Source organism: Gavialis gangeticus, unplaced genomic scaffold (genome assembly GCF_001723915.1).
Source record: "Gavialis gangeticus isolate Ggan-Ray unplaced genomic scaffold, GavGan_comp1, whole genome shotgun sequence".
Taxonomy (NCBI): Eukaryota; Metazoa; Chordata; order Crocodylia; family Gavialidae; genus Gavialis; species Gavialis gangeticus.
Genome location: NW_017729009.1, coordinates 21782192 through 21790643, shown reverse-complemented (window position 1 = coordinate 21790643; position 8452 = coordinate 21782192). Strand labels below are relative to the sequence as shown.

Sequence of the window (8452 nt, the reverse complement as noted above, 5' to 3'; positions counted from 1 at the left end):
TAAGGAACGTGTAGATGCAGTCACTGACACTTAACTTTAAGGGATCCTTACCACAGTCTCTTGTCTTATCTCTGATCTCTTTACCTTTTACCAAAAAAGGAAAAGTGAATTTGAAGGCTGCTTCGGATAAAAGGCTACTTGTTGCATCATTGATTTAGATGATGCTGAAAGTGTACCCTAAAAGTCTGACAGAATATGTGTTTGTGATATAGTCATTCGGACTTATCTCATGTCATAGCAATTAACTATTTTGTATTACAAATGGCTGGTCAGCAATGTAATGGGGAACGTGGTTATTGAAAAGAATTAAGTAACAAGTCCATTGCAGTTACTAACAGAACAAAATAACATTGCCTAGGATTAAGTCATGGTTCATTCTCTAGCAATGCTGTTTAAAATAAAAGCAAATGCATACATATGTATATACAAGTTTCTGTCTTATACTAAAGAAAAAGTGAAAGGGTCACTGCCACCTATAGTCAGAGCTAAGTATCAGCAGAAATTATGATAAAAAAAACAAACAAAAAAACCACATGTAGATTCATAGATGGTTAGGGACTGGAAGAGACCTTGCAAGATCATTGGGTCCAGTCCCCTGCATTAGGCAGGAAAGCCAACTGGGGTCAGGTGACCCCCAGTGAGGTGACTGTCCAGTCTCCTCTTGAAGATTTCCAGGGTAGGCAATTGCACCACCGCTGGAGGGAGCTTATTCCATAGTCTGGACAGTGGACATCCTAAATGTGAAATAGCTTTTCCTAGTGTTAAGCCTGAAATGGTCTTCCAGGAGTTTGTGGCCATTATTCCCCGTTTTCCCTGAGGGTGCCCTGGTGAATCATTTTTCACCTAGCCCTTGATATATTCCCTTGATGTAGCAGTAAGCTGCTACCAGGGGAATACTTCAAGGGCTCAGCGAACAACTGTTCAAGTGATGGTGTCACTTAATGTCCATCAAGTGATGAACAAAATGATGTTCAAGTGACTGTCACTTCAACTGATTGTATCCAGATAGCACTGATACATAGCGGTTTCTGCCATTTTCTCCTGCCACCACATTTAGGTGTCAATGTAGCAGACTTGTGCAAGGTTTTTAGCAATCCCTTTTTGCAGCCAAAGTTTCAAGGGAGCTCAGCTACTACTTAAGGTTTGCACATACATAAAACTTCTGGCAGAAGTGGGATTTACCATACATCCATAGTAACTGCTTGTGTACACACTTTTACCCTACAGTAGGTGGAAGCTAATTTGTGATAGTTTCTCCCCAGCAAGGCCTTAGACACTTGCAAGTAATGGTTAATTGCTCAGCATAGTTCCCGTTGTGCCGAGGGCTGGTTTATAAGAACAATCCCCTTTATTCCATGCTCAAAGCCTTCCCAAGCACACAGTCTGCCCCCTGACTTCACTCTTGGTTGAGACAAGGGTTTTTGTGGGTGATATTTTTATTGAACTGACTGTATTTCTTAGCATTCAACTACCACTTGCCAGGCCCAGAAGATGGTACGACTCTTCCCAAGGTCTTACAAAGTGCTATTGATTTTTTTCTTTCTTTATTCCTCTTCCAGAAATGGAGGTGAGCCATAACATCTGAATTTGGGTTCAAGCATTTCCATCTCCTGAGAAGGCAGGGCACAACATGAGTTGAGGCATCTAGAAAATTGGTGATACAATTCACATTCTTCCAGTGAAAGTACGGTAAGATCTGGGCTTCCATTTAAAGGCCATTTCCACTCTGGCAAGCCCTTTCCCGCAGCAAGCTCTTGTTTGCTGGGAGGCATTTGCACAAATATAGGCAGAGGGGAAAACATCTTTCAAGCAAGCTATTCCATCTGAGGTTTGGTTCAAAGCAGCAGCTTGCATCCTGAACAACAGAGCAGAAGCCACATCCATTCACAAAAAAGAGGGGAAAAGAAGCAGGAGTGTTAAAATTAGATGAGACTTCCTGTACTGCTAAGTCCATCCTCTCAGATCACACGTGCCACGGGAAAGACTGAAAGTATTCAGAAACTCTCAGGATCAGGCTTATATTTCCTTTTAAGCAGAATTGGGGATTGTCAGGCACTTTCTGACATGCCCCGCTTCCCTTTCTTGCGCTCGCTGCTGAATTCTCTTCCAATCTCACTTGATACCTGACATAACATATATTTCACTTTATTAATTATTTATTTCTCTTGAGGCAGTGCCAGGTCATGGACTGTATACCTTTGTCCTAGGCGCTATATAAAAATCAGAACAAAAAGGACACCCCTGAACCAATTAGGTTATGGTTTCAGTACATAGGCAAACTGCTAATGCAGGTAAACTGCTGCGTCCAAACTGGCCAAGTCTAGAAAGCTATGGACTATTACAGCCAGTTACAATGACATTTTCTTAGGGGATAAAACCTGGAAGACAGGAATGTAGTCAAGCCAGATTTGAAAAGAAGGCACGTCACTGAACTAAGCCAGCCAAAGCCTATAAACCATTTATTTTCAGGGAAGTTAGAAAAAAATGGTATTTTTCCTGTGTTAGGTTAACTATGGTGTTTCTTTAAGGTTTAAAATAATAATAATAATAATAATAATAATAATAATAATAATAAAACAAACCCATTGTATTTGTCTTTGTGTAGCAGTGAATATCAACAACTCAACAAAACACATCTGACTTGCTCCAAAGAGACAACAAATGTTTTGGGAGGGAAAAAATTTAACTGGGAATTTTTATGCAATCTATTGTCCACTCAGGGTAAAACTAGAGTGGGACTGATCTTTTAAACATAGTGCCTTTACTAACCAGTGTATTACAGTAAGCAGTGTCACATTATTTATTGATAAAGTCTGCATAAATCTGAATTTCAAAGTATGCCACATGGCGTATCCGAGGTCTCTTAACACTTCAGTCTTACATCTTGCCTCACTATAGCTATGCTTACATTAAAGTCAATGCCAAAACGTCTTGTTCCTTAGTGCAATGACACATGGTACAGACATACTATTTGAGACTGCGACATAATCTAGAAATGTGAGACAGCTTTAAACACATTAGCTTGGATACTCAAAGCAATCCAGCTATCATAGCATGGACCTTACACAGGTCATTTTACCTGGCTGGACAGTAAATGGTGTATGTATATCTTATCTCCCAGGCACAAAGGAACAGGGAATTTTGCTGTTGATTTTAGTGGTAATAATACTGCATCCTCACCTGTTAATACATCCCACCAGTTCTGCCCAATACACTTTTACCCATTTAGAAGTGGCAGATTTTGCCCTTATCCATATACAGCCAAGCAAAGATTCATGCTGGGGCAAGGTTTCAAAAATAATCTCCTTCCTGGTTTCCCCGCGGACACCCGGCTCTCAATCATCCTTTTAGAAGACACCTGGGGAAGGAGTTTGACACACTGATGCTGGGGGAAAACACTCTTTATCAGTAAATAAGGAGGGAGAGTAGAATGTACCCACTTGAGACAGCAGGGCAAGGACAGGACAGCGCAAGGGAGCAGTGGCATTACTCACTGAACAAACATGACCCACCCTAGAACAACTAGAATGGTAGCAAGGCTGTGACCACACACTAAAAAAAGTACAAAAATGAAGCCCTTAATGCCCCAGGTCCATAAACAGCTTGCATCTTGCAATCAACTGGGAAAGGCAAAACCAACTAAAATTTCCATTTGCCTTTGCGCTCTGAGCTTTCATGTCAAACTTGATCAGGAAAATGACAGTCCAAAGCACCAAGCAGGCTTTACTACTACGGTACAGGAGAAACCCTCCCTTGGTAAGTTCAGGCTTTTCTTTCCTTCTGTCTATTCACTGTGACCATCAGGCAGAAAATGCTGATGTGTATCAAGGAACAACTTACCCCTGCCACTTTGAAGAACAAATAAACCAACATACCGTTTTGAAGCCAAGTCCTTGGCAGAAGTTCACATTTGTCACATGAGAACACACAGGACTCGGCTGAAGCATGGGGCAGAAGTGGTACGCAGTAAGGGAGCAAAGCAAGGCATACAGGACAAGTCACAATCACAAAACAGAATATAAATTACCTTTCAGAGGCTCCTGCCACAGACCCCAGGACCACTGAGCTGACCTAGAGCTGTTCGGGCAGAGGTGCTGCAGTCTCTATGCAAATACTTTCTACCTGCCAGCTGTGGCTGGTTATAGCTTTGGTAATCAGCTGGCTGAGCACTCACAAACACCAGGTACAAATACACAGAGGGGTGGAGTACTCAGCCCTTCCAGCCTGTAGAAATATTGTCTCTTACTAGGCTTTAGTGCCACCCAAACCTGTTCAAGTATATATTTGCTTCCCTACTGAGCGCTTTCTTTCACTATTGCTGGGGCAGGTTCATAGTCTCTATCTCTTCCTGGGAATGTAACTCTTTGCTGAATGCTTTCTAGGAGGCATAATTCTTCCTTCCACTGATAAAACAGGCCACAGGAGAATCATTTACTGCTGGTGGGCTCAACATAGGCAAAGCGGATCTTAATTTTCTTCTAGAAAATGCAATCCTATTTAGCAGTTTGCATTTGAAATGCATCGTCAAAGTATTTGTGAATTAATCCTCTCTTAGGCAGGTGTATTCATATTATCATTACTTACCACAACCAATATTTAGACCAGGGTCAACCATGTTTTTGGGCAGAGTGCTAAAAACACCCACAACCTCAATTTGTAAGATGCTGGTATGCCGGGGTGGATGATGTGTTGGCCCTGCGAGGGGCCAAATACTTGTGGCAGCAAAGCCCCAGCCCCTACCCCACTATCTGCCCTGAGGTGCTCGTGCCAAGCAAAACGCCTTTGCATGCCACACTCCGGCACCTGTGCCAGAGGTTGCCTACCCCTGGCTTAGACTTTAAGCTGTTTGAGGCGGGACCAGGTGATTGTGTCTAGCACAACGGGGCTCTTGTCTGTGCTTGGGATTTGAATACAAATGCTCAAATTACTGTCCTACAGATGAGGAAAGCAAATCAGAGGGAGATTAAAAGACTTTCACAAGGTCACATCACAAAACAATTTCTGAACAAGAATTTTAAAGTTTCCGTTTCTTGGCTCCCTCCCTAGACCATACTACTTTCCTTGCAGTCGCATAACAGTGGGAATATTGTGCTCCTTTAAGCTTTAGTGGTATGAAGATACTAAGGTACACAATGTGAAATTCATCCCAGTTATTAATGTAATATCCTGGGGGGGGACCCCTAAAAGCTCCTTTGCAAACCCCTCTGGTATACATAAGTAATCTGAATGTCAGTATTACTGACAAGTCTTCTAACATATTAATCAGCCTGCTTTGAACGCTCCATTGTTTGAATCACATACGTTGTCAGGACGCAGACAAGCATTGCGTTCCCCGAGCTCTCTTTCCACATCCTGTCTTGCTCAGTTCCCTGGCGATGGCACCTTTATTCACAAGCACAAAGCAACTGTGATAACTACAGTTCTTTCTGGCATTCATCCTGAGACAAATTGTGGCACTGGGGCAGCACAATGGTTTAAGTAGCCTGATATCCTGCTTCCAATAGTAGCCAAAGCCCAGTGCTTCTGTGGATGACTCGCTTACCATAAAGCATGCAAGTAAAGCACCTCATTATGCAATAACATACCAGTGGCTTAGCAGTGTGTGGACGGATGGGGGTGTAGCCTGACTCGGCTAGTGACCAACTCATGCCCTGAAGTTTGAGGACTCATAGCCTTTGTCATTTAAACACAGCTAATGTCACTCCCAATGCTAGTTTTGTCAAGATGTAATTAATCTTTTAGCTAGGTTTATCTTTACCAAGCTTGGTGGGTTTTTTCCCCACCATTTCCTTGGTGGGTTTTTTTCTGTGTTTCAGGCCAAATGAGCCAAATCAGTTCCAAATTCTATTGACTGAGCAAAGCTCGATCATTCAAGTCTGTTTGGGGCTACCACCAGCAAGTATCCTACCTCCCAGACTCTTCACCTTGGGGATTCAGATACTGAAATGAGACCATTTCAGGCTGAACATAAGAATTTCTTTACTGTCTGAGCCCCCAAGGTCTGGAGCAGCCTGCCATAGGAGGTGGTTCAAGCACCTACATTGAACACCTTCAAGAGCAAATTGGATGCTTATCTTGCTGGGATCCTATGACCCCAGCTGACTTCCTGCCCTTCGGGCAGGGGGCTGGACTTGATGATCTTCCAAGGTCCCTTCCAGCCCTAATGTCTATGAAATCTATGAAACTTTGTGGCAGGCATCCTACATTGCAAGCCCCAAGCCCAGAGTCCATAGTCTTCCTTGCCCCTAGCAAAAAGCCCATAGGAGCAAGCTAGAGGGAAAACCTGAAAGCAATCCCCCATCACCATAAACTGTGTAGCTGAGATCCTGTCATTGGGAGGCATTTAGTAGACTCTCACACAGGGCCTGGTTGTAATGCAATGGACAGGTCTCCATCCTCAACTAAGCAAAGTCAATCAGGCCTGAGAAGGGGATCTCCCCTGCCAGGTCAGGAACGCCACTGGGGTGGAAACCATGATCATGGTATCTCTCCTAAGCCATTTCCTTGATTAACATCTTTATAGCAAAATTTGCTTTTAGTTGCAACCACCAACTCACACATAAGATACTCTCCCTGGACAGTAGGCTTGGAAACTGTTTTACACAATGGTAAAGAAGGGAGTATGGCTGTGGACAGACAAAACAATTAAACAGATTTTACAGAGGGGTGTGCATTTGCACTGTAGTTGCATTTGTGAATGGGAGGTAGCTGATCTTGGAAGGGATGGGGGAAAAAAACTGTCACTGCCTGCAGGGGAGGCAGCTGCCCCAGGTGCATGACCTTGTCATTTCTGGTGGGTCCTGACGGGAGTGGAGCTAAACTGGTACAGCTTACCCTGGAAGGAAACAGCTGCTAATTTACAGTGGTTTAGCATACATTTACTCTAGAACAGAGTAGACACACAAACAGTTATAACATAGCAGCTTGAAAGGAAGGAAATTCATCTCCCCTTTTCAATCAGTCTGTTACTACTCCCTGTCCTAAGCTAGCAAACTAACACACACATTGTAGTATTGTCCACCGGTCTCTACTGCTTCTTGTGGACTTCTTAGGTTTTGGTAAAATGAATAGTAGCCCCAGAAATCACACTATATTGTGAAATTTCATTGAAAGCTGGAACCTGAATCATGCAATTATAATATTCAACTAACATTAGCTGTGGGCCACACCTTATCTAATACTTTTTAATATAACTTACTAGCTTTTTCCAGCTAGACTGGAATAAGACTTTGCATTTCATTGGAAATTTAGCATGATTATTTTTTTCCTTTAAAAACAGAAACAAAACCCAAAATATTTAAAGTTTTACACAAAACATAAAGTTTTACACAAAACGGTTCATTGCAGGTCTGTCACCATGGGTTTTTTGATACAATTGTTAAAAGTGGTTGGCTTTTTTTTTACCACCTCATTTTTCCCTCTTTTTTAAAATAAGGGCAATTTAAAAATAAACAGCGTTCCCTTCTGAAAACTCTTCACTGATCATTATTTTTAAGTCTAAGTTTGTCAAAAACTACATTTCTTTCAAAGCATATTGCTTTCCCATTTTCTCATGAGAGAACATTCTCTCAGAAAATTTCTGATCACCATTAACACTTATCTAGTTCCAAATCTAGAGGCCTATCTCACAGCTTTCACTCATTTGGAATCTATTTTTATTCCAACTCCATTTAGGCAAAGTCTCCATTAATAACACAATTATGGACTGAAAAGAAGATGAGCACAGACTCATGGATTTCTCCAGTCTCTTTAAATATTCATTATACAGCAAAGAATATGATTGTCATCTGCACTTTTATCTTGCTTCGTGAACTGTGTATTCTAAGACAAAACCCTCCCTTGGCACTGTCCGGGAGACGGACGTTCACCAGCCCACAGAATTTGCATTTCAGGATGTTTGTTTTCCTTTATTTACTAAAGGCTTTTCTTTTCACCAGTACCTATCCAAACATTTTTCTTGAACCATCTCACCGGATTTGGCATGATCTGGGCAGAACACATCTAGCCTTTTCATTAAAATACTCATCCTCTTTCTGCAGATCGCAGTAGCACGAGGCAAAGCTAAATCTGCTTCCCTGAACAAAGTGTTCTGCAGCTGTCCCACCTCCAAAAGAGTGAGCCGAGTCTGGAGCTCGTTCTCTTGGATTTCCAACACATTCCCATTGAGGTAAGGGCACAGCTACATCAGAGTTACTGTACTGACTGCAAGTTTGGGACTAGTTAACTTGGTTACTGCCAGCAGCTAGGGCTGTGCAAAGCTTCAGTCCCTGATTAAATTTGGTGGAGATTCGTCCCAATTCGGTGGTCAAATCTCTGAATTCAAAGCAAATCGAAGGACCCTTTAATCTCTCCAAATTGAATCAGAGCCCTTCCAATCGATTCAGAGAAATTTGGTGATTTGGACACAGACACAGCTTTAAATGTTTTTTCTACATACCTCAAGGTACCAGGA

General features: G+C 42.2%; 1 protein-coding gene across 7 annotated transcripts in view; it reads right to left on the bottom strand.

Moving 5' to 3' along the window:
- The window catches only part of BCAS1 (breast carcinoma amplified sequence 1), a 106137-nt gene extending 101773 nt beyond the window's left edge, over nucleotides 1-4364 (bottom strand). For 4 of the 7 annotated variants that reach the window (XM_019510217.1, XM_019510218.1, XM_019510224.1 and 1 more), the window contains exon 1: nucleotides 4028-4363. The gene's annotated coding sequence lies outside the window, so the exon portion shown is untranslated. Of the gene's footprint in view, nucleotides 1-4027 lie in introns of all 7 variants that reach the window. The other 3 variants (XM_019510220.1, XM_019510222.1, XM_019510223.1) reach the window with 2 other exon arrangements.
- Nucleotides 4365-8452: the final 4088 nt, after the last annotated feature.